Source organism: Castor canadensis, chromosome 4 (assembly GCF_047511655.1).
Source record: "Castor canadensis chromosome 4, mCasCan1.hap1v2, whole genome shotgun sequence".
Taxonomy (NCBI): domain Eukaryota; kingdom Metazoa; phylum Chordata; class Mammalia; order Rodentia; family Castoridae; genus Castor; species Castor canadensis.
Window position 1 is genome coordinate 89,869,638 of NC_133389.1, and position 15,314 is coordinate 89,884,951.

Genomic DNA, 15,314 nt, shown 5'->3' on the forward strand with positions numbered 1-15,314 from the left:
AATAAAACTTCTTACTCCCCCTCACCCTGAAATGACACAATGTTTGAGATTTACTTTAAAATATCCTACCAAAGATGAAAAGGCTGGTGGAGGGGAGTGTGATGAATCACAGGCTCTCCTGAGGAATGTTAGAGACCCCCCTCTTCTCTCCAAAAGAGAGAAATCAAACCACTAATATTCTCTTTTCTTAAAACCCCACAGTAAATAATCCTTGTCATCAAATTACTAATCTTCTCTTTAATAGACTGGGCAGGATTGTGAGTTTTGGCACATCCTGTATGAAAGGGTATATATAGCAGCACCCTGTAACTTTCAGCCAAAATCCTCAAACTTTGGGACAGGTATTCCAATTCTACTATTGTAATTGTGCACATTGTTAATTTTGCCCACAAATGAAAGCACAAATTTTCTTTTTAGGGATAGCTGACCACTTAGTCTGGTTGTTGTTTTAGGATACAATACACTTTCCACATTCTTGAACTTTTACTGCTCCAATTATAACATTGGAATTCACAGGGAAGATAGCATGGAAATTGGAAACCAGAAAATGGCAAAATGTCATCGGAGAGACGCTCTGAGCTTAGTTATGGGTAAAAGATCTTATTGTGTAAGAGAAAGAAAAAAGAGAGTAGTCTCACAACAAATGACACAACTGCTTTATTCCAAAAGCAAAAAGAAAAACAAAGTAGCTGAGAGCATCTGGGTTTAAAAGGCACATTTTTCTTTATCCCTATATGATCTTCAGGATCAAATACTGTAAACATGGTTTACTAGCGCATTTATAAGTACAGCGCTTCATTACATAATCCATCAATCTTTTCCTGCCTTCCAAATAACACATAATATATGCATGTGTGTTTTAAACTGAAAGATGAAGAACAATGTAAGATCTCTCCATGATCATTAAGTTGACATTGTAGTTTTTGTGCTGTTTAGCTCTTTTTTTTTTTATGATTAACATAAACATTCTCTCTGAAGACACCCATTTATTTCTCCTTGTTAAGAGAATAGTATTGGAAACAATACTAAAAAATAGATGTAAAGTTTTATGTTCCTGCATTTGCCCCAATATAGTAGTGTGGCCACCAGGTGGAACTGACTGGATCAAATTAATACCAAGAATTACTTTGGCATTCATTATCTACTTGACCTGTAAGAAGGACCCAATGGATACAAAGCCTTCTCTAACATAGTCCTTGTGAGAGTGTTAGGGGACTGATCATCAAAAACTTGACCTATCACACGGCATTGCTAAGTAGCAGTTACTCAGAAAGAATTCCTCAGAATAGATGCTACAGAATAGATTTCCAGGATGGAAATTTACAGCAGAAAGAGAAAAAAGCAGCTTATGAGGGCTCGATAGAGTATCCCCAGAGAAAGAGCAGAATTGGTGGAACTTTTAAGTCCTATTTCTTAGATCTGTTTCATTTCCCACTGTGAAGGCACTTGTTCCTTGCTTCCTGGTACTTATGCACAAAAAAAATCATAGAACAGTAGAGTTAAAGCACTTGTCCTTTTCAGCCATCCCCCAGAAACTCCCTTACAGACTTTGATCAAATTATTTCCCTGGCTGAAAACCCACAGAAGAGTAGCACATTCTACTCCTCTAATGTTCAGTGGGTACAAAACTATGTTGCAACAGGAAAGACTTATACAGATGTCCACTGCTATGATTATTAAGAAAGACTGCTTTATGAAGACTGTTTTATCATGCATTGGTACCAGACCAGAACTAAAATTAAAACCGCAATGACAGCAGCAAAATAGCATTTATCTAGCTCTACCACCCACCAAACAGTTTGAACCCTCACTCAATTATTCAAAATAATATAGGGAGTGTTTCATATTGGCTTAAAAATAGAGTAATCAAGAGTTTGAAATGGAGTTGGAGATGTTTAGCACAGTCTTTGGCTGGGCTGTGGCAGCAGCCTTGCCTCTTCTGCCTAATCCAGAGGCATCTATGACATTTCTTGAGGTTCATTGAGAACTGTCATCCATAGTACCCTCTGATCTTCACAGGACTGCTCCATGCTAAGCCTCTCTCTTTATTCTCTTCTAGGGTGGTCCCACAGTCTCTTCCCCAAAGTGAGAATGGGGCACTTAGCCCATGTTGGGCAACATGTGTTTATACTTGAGCTATAAAGCATGATTTGGTTATATTCACAGAGTGTTAACAGAAATTGGAAGAAAGTTCTCTTTTTATGTTTTCCTTCATTTCTCACAGCTCCTGCAGGAGTCCTTGGAGAGAACATTCAAAGAATCTTCTGAAGGAGCCCCTTCCCATGATTCATTGTCACTGAACCCAGTCTGAACCCCCTGTCTCACACCTTAGGAGTTTCTGACCATGAGTTTCTCAGTCATTCCTATATGGAGCTTCAGGCTCCTACAGTAAGTCCACTGCAGACCAGCCAAACTCCAACCTCCTTCCTCCCTAGGTACATTTTGTTCAGAACACATTTTCAGACACTAGAATTTTGGCAACACAGTTGAAGGGATTAAAAGGCTCAGGACAACAGTAAACACGTTGGCAATAATTATAGCACAATTGCTACATGATATCTCTCAGTGTATGGAAAAGCATTCTCAGTGATTGCGCTCTTCATTGGTCTCCCTTCAGCATTAGGGCTCTGTTTGACTAGAACCATTTCCTGCCCTAACAGCCCACTTGATTGACTCAAGATTCTGAACTCTGACATGTTTCAGCACACATGTGATGTGTTTGGATACCACATTATATAGATCAGATTCTTTTGATTAAATGTTCCAACTATGAAATACAGCTACAAAAGAAGAGCTTCAGATTAAAGTGAAAACAAATAAACCTACAGATGGATCAAAATTTATCCATCACTAACAGTGAAAGCAAAATGAGCTAAAGTAACCTGTGTCTGGGTTGGTGGCACAGGTATAGTTTTGAATAATGGAAAAGTCCAAAATCCAATGATCAACCTGCTAGTAATAAACCCTTCTAGAATGCAGATTGGGCTTTCCAAACACAAATCTGCACCAAGAGGAACCAGAATTCCTTGAATAAATGAACTATCCCAGTGTGAGGTGTGCACATCGGAACATCTTATCATACCAGAAATTGAAGAAGCCTTCAAAGAATTTCAAGTCCATGTCAAAAGGACTCCACAAACAACTTGAAAAGGTTCCTACTGGCCAAGATGAGAAAAATTTGAGCAGCAATAAGAATAATAGCCACAAAAAATTGAGACATCAAATGTCTGTAAATATATGAATTCATCATCATACTAACAAATTCATCATCATACTAAAAATGAAAATAAGTAATTGGTCTCCATTGGAGGAGCTAATGAACTAACTTAACCATTTTAAAAACCATTAACTAGAAGTAAAGAGTCCTGGTGGAATGGCTCAAGTGTAGAGTGCCTTCCTAACAAGTGTGAGGCCTTGAGTTCAAACCCCAGTACCACACACACACACACACACACATAAATACAAGTAAACTATCAACTTTTCCTTTACAGATTTTATCACAGGTTTACAGGTAGACAGTGAGTGAGAAAATTTCTTTTTTGTAGAGTTATTCTATTAATAAATGAGGTTAAAAGGTTAAATTCAAACATTAAAATTTGAATGTTGTCCCATAGATTCGCAATGCATCAATGAATCTAGGCAATAACCATTCATGACTATAATCATCCCCTGCTGTGGTTTGAAGGTTTGTCCCCTCCAAAACTCAGGTTGAAATTTAATTACTGTTTGAAGTAGTGGGGCCTGGAGAGTGATTGGACCATGAGGGTTCTACCCTCACGAGTGGGTTTATGTCATTACAAAAGCCTTTCTGCCTGTCACTATCTCTTTTCCTTTCTGCAATGTGATGTCTTCCACCATGCTATGACACAGCAAGAAGACTCTTCCCAAGATGCTGGCACCTGGTATCACACTTCCCAGATGGCAGCATGACCCAATCAATTCCTGCCCGTAATAAATCACCCAGTGTATAGTATTCCGTTATAGCAGCACAAGAGAGACTAATAGAGCTCCCAGAGAAAGACAGCTTGATAATAGGTGTACCATGATGGAAATGTATGATGTCATCTCGAAAATATTTTTCCCCAAAATTGAATCTGAATCTAATCAAGCTTCTGAGTCTAAACGCTCAGGAAATACAGGACAGAGAAACACATTAAACACTACTACGAGATTCAATGAGCAAAATCCAGCCTGTAAAAAACTTTATAAGACGAATAACCAAGTTTCTTCAACTGATAAAATTGCAATGGAAATAAATCAAAGGTGGAGAAATCTACTATTTTAAAGACAGCTAAGATATGATCCAAGTACAATCTACTTGCTTGTTTGGATTTTCATTAAAAGTATAATGATATTATGACACAACAGCAAAAAATTAAAGAACCATTAATATTTAGAGTATATTTTACTGTTATGTTTTTAAAAGTCTTCTCTTTTAGACAGATAGATATTGAAATACTTCCTAGTGATATGATGTATGGAATTTGCTTTTAAACAATCTGGAAGGAGTAAGAAAGTGGGTGAGACCAGATAAAATAAGATTGGGTATTAGTTGATGATTTTTTTATCTGGGTAATAGATACTATATTTTCTCTAATTTGTATATGTTAGCAATTTTTCAGTTAGCTTTTGAAAAACGTATATATATTTTAAATGAAGTTAAGAAAAGTAGTTATTTAGGGAAAAATCAATTTATATCATATCATATGCCAAAATAAACTTGAGATTAATTAAATAGTTAAATGTTTAAAAAGGATTTCATATAAAAAAGAAAACTTTTTAGATTAATACACATTTTTCTCTTGTTACCAATAACACTTCCATCTTAAAAGCCATGAAATCAATCACAAAGAAAAACATCTGACTGCAAAACTATGAAATTCATATAGCTTTAAAAATACAAGACTGGAAAATATTTGTACAAACTGTGACAGATTAATAGGTAGTGTTACTCCTTTGTAAAAGACACACCCACATCAATGGAAAAACAAAAGAATTTCAAGGAATTGGATATAGAAAGAAAATTCATGAAGCAGAGAATAGGAATGTCTAATGAGCGTGTAAGAATATAAATCTCCATGAGTAATTAAAGAAGTAAAAAATAGAACATATAATTTGCATATTTAAAATTCATAATATTTAACACTGGCATTAATGTTTTTATATAAGCATGATTATAGACTGTTACTGGAAATATAAATCAGCACAAATTTTCTATAGGGTGATCTTGACAATATGCAATAAGAAACAAGTTTTAAAAAACAAATTAAGTTCATATTCTCTGAGGTAATCATTCTATTTCCAGAAACTGAAGGAAAATATAGCAGACTGTAGGCAAAAATGGCAGCAGCTGTAATCATTAATCCCTGTGAACAGGACCCTGCTCAAGGTAGTTTTGCTTTCCCCTCTATCAGGAGGTGGAGTCTATTTCTCCATCCTTGGAAGTTGGCTCTGGCCGTCGTACACTTGAAATTGGTGAACTGTGCATGAGAAAATGTGACATGAGCAAAGACTTAAAAATTACTCGTGCAATGGGCTGGTTCTCTCCTTATGTTGGGGAGACTTCTGCCACTGTGAAGAAGCCTGGGCTGGACTCCTTGACGGTAAGAGACCAGATGGGGAGAATCCCAGTCATTTCAGATGTCCCCACCAAGTGAATTGGGCCACCCCAAGACATCCAGCTCCTGCAGAATCAGCACAAGCCAGAAATGCAGATTCTCTGTTAATCTACAGAGTCATGAAAAACACTAAATGTTTGTTACTTTAAGCCATTAATTTTTGAGGAGGTTGATTAATAAAAGCTGGATTACTAAAGGTTATCAGAAAAATGGATAATTATGTGCAAAGGTGTTCATTTCAAAATCATTTCTATTAATAAAATGTGAACTGTGAATGCCCAATAAGAAAGAATGGTCAGTTATATTAATAGTTTTGAAGATCACAAAATCATTTGAAACCATGTTTTCAAACTATTTTAATATTAGAAAATGTTCACAATGGGAAATTAAGTTACAAAAAGCAAATTATAGAAAAATAGCAAAGTATGATTTTCAATTATGCAAATGTCTGGTTATGTCACAAATGGAGATTTGACCTGAAGACTTTCTTTTTCAGGACTTCACACTTGCCAGGCAGGTGCTCTACTGCTTCACCCAGGTCTCTGGCCCTTTATGCTCTGGTTATTTGGAGATAGGGTCTTGCCTTGTGCTCAGCTGGCCTTAAACCAGGATCCTCCCAATTTCATTCTCCTGTGTAGCTAAGATTACAGGCATAAGTCACTGATGCCAGCTTTATCTGTGGGAAGCCACTTCCGGGTTTCTGTGTTCCCTTTTAGTTATGCAACATAAAACAAGAGTGAATATGCATGCATCGAAGCCATCTCTATACAGAAGATTCTGGGTTGTTCTGTTGCATAAATATAAAAATAGTAGTATTTTAAATTTACATCTTTGAAGATTGGCTCCCTTAGAGAATGTTTCCTCTCCAAACATGAACTTGCTTGCTCTTAAAGGGATATGATGTTCTGGGATTTTTGGTAAAATGTGCAGCTCCAGGCTAGATAGGCCTGATCTTCTCCAGTGACATTGGAGATGGTCTGGAGATGAAAAGTAGGAGCATGTTGAGCTTGAAGCAGCAATAAACAGAGACTTTGGGAAATTTCCTCTAAGACTAGTGTGACTGAGTCATCCATCTCCTGGCCAGACAGACCACCCCTGTGGGTGGAGCGGAGCCTTCTTTCCTCTGAAGAGAGTGGTTCATTCTGTTGTCAATCATTCTGGAAAAAGGGTTAACACAGAGGCAGTAAAGGAACACTTTAGAAAGCCATTCTTGAACCCTACTGTGCTGGGGACATTTCCATTTCCTTCCAGGCTCAAGAAATTCAAGAATGAGCACTTCTGGCTGGGGGCGTGGCTCAAGCCACAGAGTGCCTGCCTCAAAAGTGTGAGGCCTTGAAATCAAACCCTAGTACATCTAAATAAATAAATGAGAGAGAGAGAGAGAGAGAGAGAGAAAGAGGGAGGGAAGGAGAGAGGAAAGAAGGAAGGAAGAAAGAAAGAATGGGCATGTCTAGAAGCAATTGCAACTTACTTTCTGTGTTACCTTTCTCTTCTGTATAAAGAGAATGTACTGAAGGCTAACTGCTGATTTCACAACCTGACCAAGGACACTCCCTAGCGCTTAGCACAGATATCACCACACCCCCTCCTGTGCAAATGGCAGTCCCTGTCAGTCAACCATGGTGGGCACTCTCACCAAACCTCAGCCAACCTCATGGCCTTTTTCTATACCTTACTGTAAGCAGCTGACTGGATTGGGTGCATAAGGAATAGCCCTCTGCTATTTCCAGCCCAGGGCAAGCATGCCCTCTCATCTGCAGAGTACCCTGAAAAGAAATTGTCTCAGATGAATTAGAAATGCCAAGCAGGAAATGTTTGGGAAGACACGCAGCAATCCTGACATCAGACTCAGACAGCGCTGAAGTAAAAAAATCACACAGATAAGAAGGACTAAAGCTACATTTCATGACACAAGTAATAAATCCCATGTAGTCTGCATCTAATAAACCCAGTTAATCTCCCCCCCACCCCTGAGAGATGCATCAGATTTGTTTTCTAAATGAATAAACTGTGGCCAGAAATTTTACATCCTGGCTCAAAGGGCAGATGTGGGTGGGATTTGAAGCAAAATCAGTTGGATTAAAAAACTCATATACTTTCAAAGATACCAAAGAGTGAGCATGTAGAAGATAAATATGCCATGATGGATCAAGCTCATGAATAGATCCATCTTGCCCCAAATCACACAATCCCTGGAAGACTACACTATCCAGGAGCTGGTCTAAGGTGACAGATTATCATGTTGATCAGGGCAGAGAAGTAAGTTGCCTCATCCCAAGCAAAGAATAGAGTTCAATCCTTCAAACAGGAGCTCTTATCTATGCATGGTTAGAGTGAGATTGTTGCCAGTCACCTCAGTCTTGCCTCAATAACAGTGCAGCTCCTCTCCAGCTATTATCTGGTAAACCTCACTCTCTAAGTTGCTGAATATTTCATACATGAAGTAATGGAATGCCGAGCTGGGGTGGTGAACTGTCCTTTGGGTTTCCATTTAAATTTATAGCTTGCTGGTGGGGAAAACAGTCCCAAGGCACTAACTAGGGTGCTGATTATACTGTCCATCAGTTAGCTTGCATTTTAGCACAAAATTCAGGGCCTCCTTCTGCTCCCTCAAAAGACTGTTTAACTCAACACACACACACGCACACGCACACTCACACACATGTACACACACACGCAAATACACACATAGAGGCAGATTTTCTACCAGGCATTTTTACTGCATTCCAGGATGTGTGTCACCCAGATGTGCAGGCCACGATATGTTAGTTGTACTGGAAAAATGACCAGAAACTCTCTATAGTGGAGTGCCACAACACAGACCAGTTTTTCACATCAGAATTACTTTTCCACCACCCATGTCAGAAATTATCTTCTTGTGATGTCACTTTCCTCTCTACACTTAAAATTTGAAAGCTAGGGAATCTGTCTTTGATAGCTTTCCAAGGAAAATTACTTTTCATCTGGAATCTTCATCTCTGAATAGGAAGACCTTTAATGAACATTCTAGATGATTGTGATGCTAAAGAACAAGAAAATGGTGTTTAAAGTTGTAGTCATAAATTTGCCACATAATATATAGGACAGCAATTAAATCTGAATCTCAGGCAAGCAATGGAATTTTTAGTATAATTATGTCTCATGCAATATTGTGATATACATTAAAAATCTGTTCAGTTTTTTATCTGAAATTTGAATTTAACTGAATGTCTTATATTTTTATTTTCTAAAGCTGGTAACTGTATAGACACAAAGAAAAAAGGAAGTGGGGGGATTTTCAAATGTAACAAATACTTGCAAATTGATATAATAGTCCATAGCCCAATCTATGAGAACAAATAAGCTGTCTACCTCTATTTTAATTTATTTGGTGTGATCATTTTAAAGTTGAAAAGGAAAAAGAGAGATCGGTGAAAAATTAATGGAAACATTTCAAAGGCCATAGGGGTTCCAGGAGTGTTTTCCAAGGGAACTTTTCATAAGACTCTAGGAAGCCTCAGTCTTGTAACCACTAGTCTGAAAGAAGAAATATGACTCCCCTGGTAATATATAGGCAATTAAGGGAAGCACTCCTCCAAATTAATGATGAAAATTCATGCCATGCATGCAGTTTTAGTTCTTCATTTTAAAAATAGAGGCAGGTATGATTCTATAAGTCCTGTCCAGTATGTCCTCATAACCACTAAAGATAAGCACTTTACTCAAATTATCACCTAATTTATTGAGGGCTATTAAGTAACTATACAGTACTAAACTAAGGTCGTAAGATGAAAATGATAGTTTATACCCCAAAACTTACAATAAAAGAGCACACAAAAATAAAAGTAACTACAATAAATAGGACACACAAGAAAAGTATTGTATTAAAATCATGAATGAAGCGCTAAGTGAGTATCCAGCTACATGAGGATGAGTCAAGCCCTCACTTGAAATCTGAACCTCAACCTTAAAGACAAAGTTAATTTTAATATACTTGCATCCCTTAGTAACTGCCAGGAATTGATCCTAGGACCTGTGGATACCACAATTCACCCATGCTCAAGTCCCTTATAGGAAATAACATAGCATTTACCTGTAACCAAGACAATCCTCCTGCAGGCTTTAAATCAACTTTAGATTACCTTTACTACCTACTACACTAACTGCTATGAAAATACATGTTTTACTATATCATTTAGAGAATAATGGACAGAAAATTTGGCCTGCTCAAAATGAATGAAAATTTTCTTTTTCATATTTTCAGTTCTGAGTTGGTTGAATTGATGGGTACAGAAGCTGTGCATATGGAGGGCTGACTGCACAGGCAGCAAACAGCATATTCTTTCTATTTATGAGCAAAGACTGAAAGGAGTAAAATGGTGTCATAATCCAAGAAGCAGATGGCAGCATAGTGACTGGATCAGAGAGTATAAAGTGGAGAGTGTGGTCACAGAGGAAGGTGGGAGAGAAGTTTAGAATACATTAGGGGGAATTTGAGTGTTATGATTATGTATTTTGTCAGTGTCAAGCTATTGAAGACTTCCAAGAGCAAGAATAGCCAGATGATCTGATTTTAAGGAAGAAAACAACACAAAATCTAGCTTTGAGAGTTTAGAGACCAGGCCCCTCACTTAGGAATATATTAACTGTCCTAAGACAGTTTACACCAAAGAAGCAGCAGTAAGAAAAGGAGCTATTAAAGAAGCCAGACAATGACAGTCAGAGAAGTGAAACAATAAGAAAAAACTATAGTAGAAGAAGTTAGTAAAAGAAACAATTTGACCAAGAAATGAGAGTTTTCATGTAGGGAACCCAATAGAAGCAGCAATTGGGTTTAGCAGTAAAGTGTATCTTATAGAATTTTCAGAGAGCAATTTTAGATCAGTCATAAGGGTGCCAGCTTGGCTAACATGGTTAAAGAGTGAATAGAAGTATTTCTGGTTCCAGTATTATAGTGGATAAAACATATCTCACTTGAAAGGAGGGGTAAACATCTTTTAGGAGCTAAAAGAACCAACCAAACAAAAAACAAATTAAAAAAGAAGCAGAAAATCACAGAGGAAAGTGAATGTTTGCTCAGTAATTGCCAATAGAGTTTTCCCATCCCAGGAATCTAGGACATGTTGAGAACAGAACACAAAGCCTCTAAAAGGTGGGGAGTTATAACTTAGATGTTCCCCAAAATTCAAGACTCTGAGAGACCAGGTGCTCCATGAAATGGTGGGTTAGGAAAAAGATAGCTATTCACCGACAAAGAAAAATAATGCAGAGATTTAACTGAGTAGATTCCCCTTTGGCTGGAAAATCAAAACCTCCATCACCCAGCCATGTCAGATAAAAATCAGAGCAAATGCTTCATGGGACAAACTTCATATTACAAATGAAATACATTCGTTTATATGAAAGTCAAATTACATGGCACTCAATTTCTTTATTTCCTAAATCTTCAAACCTATCTTCCTGCCCCTCCCTTAACACTATTTTTTCAATACAATGCTATTCCATGTGAGTTTGGGGCTCAGATTTACAGAAACATTAATGTTTAGAAAGCAATAGCCAAAATATTAATGGAATGGCAAAAGCACATATGTAAAAGAACAAATGCCCAGCCAGACTTTCAGCAGTCAAATATAAGTTCTTAATTCAAAATTATCCCTAAGGAAACAGACCACCAAGAAAGGGAGGCTGTGGAAATAAAACCCACAAGAATAGACTCAATACAACTTTATATAAGACCATTTTCAGGAAACATAGTTAAGCAATCCTAGAAAAGAACCAAATTGGACTTACAGAAATTAAAAAATAATCACTAGAATATAGTTAGAATTATTGAAATTAAAAATTGAATTGATGATTTGAAAAGAAAGTTAAATAGAATATAGAAGAGAGAACAAACTGGAAAATGTATTTTAAAAAATACAGAAAATAGCAAATAGAGTCACTGAAATAAAAAAATATGAAAACAAGTTAGAATGGAAGCGGTAAATAGAATGAAACTTAATATACATGTACTTGAAGCTCTAGAAGAGCAATTATTTAAAAATTTAATGACCAGAAAATGTCTGTGATAAAAACCATGAATCCTCAAATTCAGGAAGTAACCCCCCCCCAAATATTTTTATCTATACCTAAGCATTCCATTGCAATAATACCACAGCCACCAAAGACAAACGTATAATCCTAGAAGCAGACAGAAGAAAAACACCTTCAAAAATATATTAGAATAGTACTCACAAAGAAATTAAAACCATAGCAGATCTTTTAAAGTCCAGGAGAAAATAACTACAGTTTCATACCTAGCTAAATCTTCTCTTAAGAGCAAAATTATATTTTCTGACAAGCAAAAATTTTAGAGTTCACTATAAACAGACTTTCACTAAATGAATAATTTCATCTGAAATGTATGAGGAGCAAAGACATTTTTAAATATATGAGCAAATCTAGTCAAACATTGTCAGCATAAAATAATAAAATAATGTTAAGTTAGAGAAATATAAAAAAAGGTAGAACTAAAATATTGTATAACAAGATTTTGCAAGTTTTTTTCACAAGGGAAGAGCTAAGAGACAATTACAGAATTGTAAAAGTAAAAGAATATATTCTTTAAAAAAAAATAGAGGAAAATGAATTAAAACCAAACTATAGCAACTAAGAATTTTAAAAGCTCTTGGATACTGGGCTTAATTCTTATAAATACTGTGGTAGTCAAATTTTTTGTTTTTCTATGACAAGGTACTTGAGTGAAACAACTTAAGGTAGGAAGCATTTATTTTAACTAGTGATTTCAGAGGTTTCAGTTCATGGCCCCTTGGCTCTGTTGCTTCTGGGCCATGGGAGACAGAGCATCAAGGTGGAGAGCCCAGGCAGGACAGTGAGGTTCACCTCCTGGGGGACTGGAGGCAGAGAAGGACAATATCCATGCTCTAAAATGTCCTCTTTTTTCCCATCTGGGCCCATACACATGCAATGACTAAGGGCATCTTTCCCCTTCAGTGAATCCTCTCAGGAAAATCCCTCTCCGATGTTCCCAGAACTCTGCTTTACTATCTGGGTGCTTCAAAATCCAAATAAGTTGACAACCAAGATTGACCGTCACAAGTGCCATTATATGGAAATACTGCATTTGGTTAATCAAAGACTATTAATGGTTTTAAAAAGTATAACAAACAGCAGAATGGTAACAATGTATGAAAAATACTTGCACATGTAATTCTTACAAAAATAAAAGACATCTTTAAATCAGAAAGAAAAAAATCAATAGAAAAAGGGTAAAAAGGTAATTTATAAAAGAAGAAATATAATGACCAACACACATAAGATAACATTCAATTTCCATCATAATCAAAACACTTCTCTGAGATATCATTTCATAATACCTACTAGAATGGAAAATTAATAAATTTGCATAATGCCAATTGTTGGAGAGGATGTGGAGCAATGGGAAGTCTAATGTTACACAGACTGGATTATAAACTAGTTCAATTATTTGAAAAATAAATGGTAACCTCCAGTAATCTGTCAAGGCCTAATTCCTATAATTCAATAATTCTACTCCTAATTATATGCCCTTAAAAGCTTTTGCATATATGCACAAATATACTTGAATATGGCAACATTACTTAAAACAAGAAAAAGATGGCTTGTAGTGACAAGTGATAATGAATATACTCTAAATGCTGTGGTTGGAAGCTCCCTGGTTTAGGGCCCTATACCAGTGGAAGGGGTTGCACTTCTCATGTTCCCCTATGCCTCTGGATGCTAGCCAGCTTATGTTCCCAAGTACTGCAAATGACTTACATTTTACCCTTAGATGTTTGCCAACAAAGCAGTCTGACTGTCCCCAAGTCCTACAAGACTCTTTTCCTGTTCAGTTAGTAAAAAGGGAGGGAAATAATGGAACCATCCCACTGATGGCACCACTCTGTAGGAGGTCGGTCCAACAGTGCATCCACAGCACTTGAATTCAAACACACCTTAAAAAGGCAGCTGGAGTTCACCTAGGGCTATTTTCCTGCCAAGAAGTCCCTGCCTACACCAAGTGATAATGCTAATATTTGTCCTAAACTCCTTGGTAAGAAAGTTGCAAACACACTAAATGCAGGAAAATGAACAAATAATTTTGGAATTTCATACAGATTCTTCATGGATGAATCTCACAAACACAACAATGAATGAAAATATTGAGATGCCGATTTTTAGAAGAATGCATATAATATCATTTGTATAAAACGTGGGTAAAAACATAGCATAATGATTGGACATTTGTTCATAGTACCACTACAAAGAATGATATGGAAATGATAGTTGTCAAATACAAATTGAAGGTTGTGTCATTTGATATTCGGAGGAAGTGAGATACAACTGATAATGGATACATAGGAGCATCAATTTTATTGGTAATGCTTTATTGGTCACGATAGTGGTGATGAATGGGGCTTTACTGTAGGATTCCTCACACTTCCTTGTCTTAAATGGATCATGACATGCGAAGCATTTCTAAATGAGTGGATATGGGGCAAGAGAGCAGAGTCAGCACAAGGCAGTCCTGTGAAGGAGGAAATTCATGTGGGTGGAGGAAGGTCTCTCATAGGTTAGGGAAAGGTGGGGAGCTTTTCAGGTTAGCTAAGTGGGATTCAAAGAGAAAGGAGATATTTTTTAGTATGTTCTGGAATCATTTCCAGAACTGAGGTGGTTTAAATAAAATAATACCTTCACTGGCTTAGGGAGTCAATCTATACATGACAGTTTTAAATAATAAAACAAACTTATTACAATAGATAATTGATTCAGAGTTCAGTGACAGAGTGCTTGCCTAGCATGCCCAAGGCCCTGGGTTTGATCCCTATGCCACGAAAAATAATAATAACTGATTCACTTTGCTCATCTTTCAATATACTAAACAACCCCATATACTTGCACTAATAATTCACTTTCAAATAATCTCACTTATTTATTAGATTACCCATGAAAATTGTTAAAAGTTAGACTAGAATTGTAAGGATATCTATTACATATACTTCTGGTCTCATGTGGTAACTATTTTGATAAATATTTACACTGTGAATAAATGAATACAGGAATATGTGAAAATCTCTTAAAAGAACTGATTGCAGCCAAGTGCCAGTGGTTCATGCCTATAATCCTAGCTACTCAGGAGGCAGAGATCATGAGGATCATGGTTTGAAGCCCACCTGGGTAAATAGTTCTGAAGCCCCTATCTTGAAAAAAAACCTGTCACAAAAAAAGGGCTGGCAAAGTGGCTCAGCTGATAAGAGCATGAAGCCCTGATCCAATCCCAGTATCACCAAAAAAAAAAAAAAAGAAAAAAGAACTAGGTGTTTACTTCATACCCATAATCCCAGTACTTGGATGGTGAATTTGAGGCCAGCCCGAGCTACACAGTAAGACCTTGTCTCAAAAAAAAAAAAAAAAAAAAAGAGATTCATTTCCTAAAATAAAAGAACTGATGTGTTTAAATGATTCAAATGCATGTTAATTATAGCAAAGGACAACTTCCAACTAATATCAACAACTGCCTAAGCCAAAACCTATGCTAGGCACCAGGATTGTGAAGACAGCCAAAATGCTTCTGTAGAATCGAAGCCACACTTATCACAACATTTACCACCTGTTCCTGCCTCCTGTGCAAACGCCCCTTCTCCCTTGCCTTTTGAAAAAGAGAGATTTTGCTCCATTTCTCTTTTTATCCCCATTCAG

The 15,314-nt window shown here is 36.8% G+C and overlaps 1 protein-coding gene across 2 annotated transcripts in view; it reads right to left on the minus strand.

The window, feature by feature from the left end:
• Positions 1-15,314, minus strand: part of Nckap5 (NCK associated protein 5) — a 927,122-nt gene that overhangs the window by 870,463 nt on the left and 41,345 nt on the right. The gene's annotated exons all lie outside the window — the stretch shown is intronic.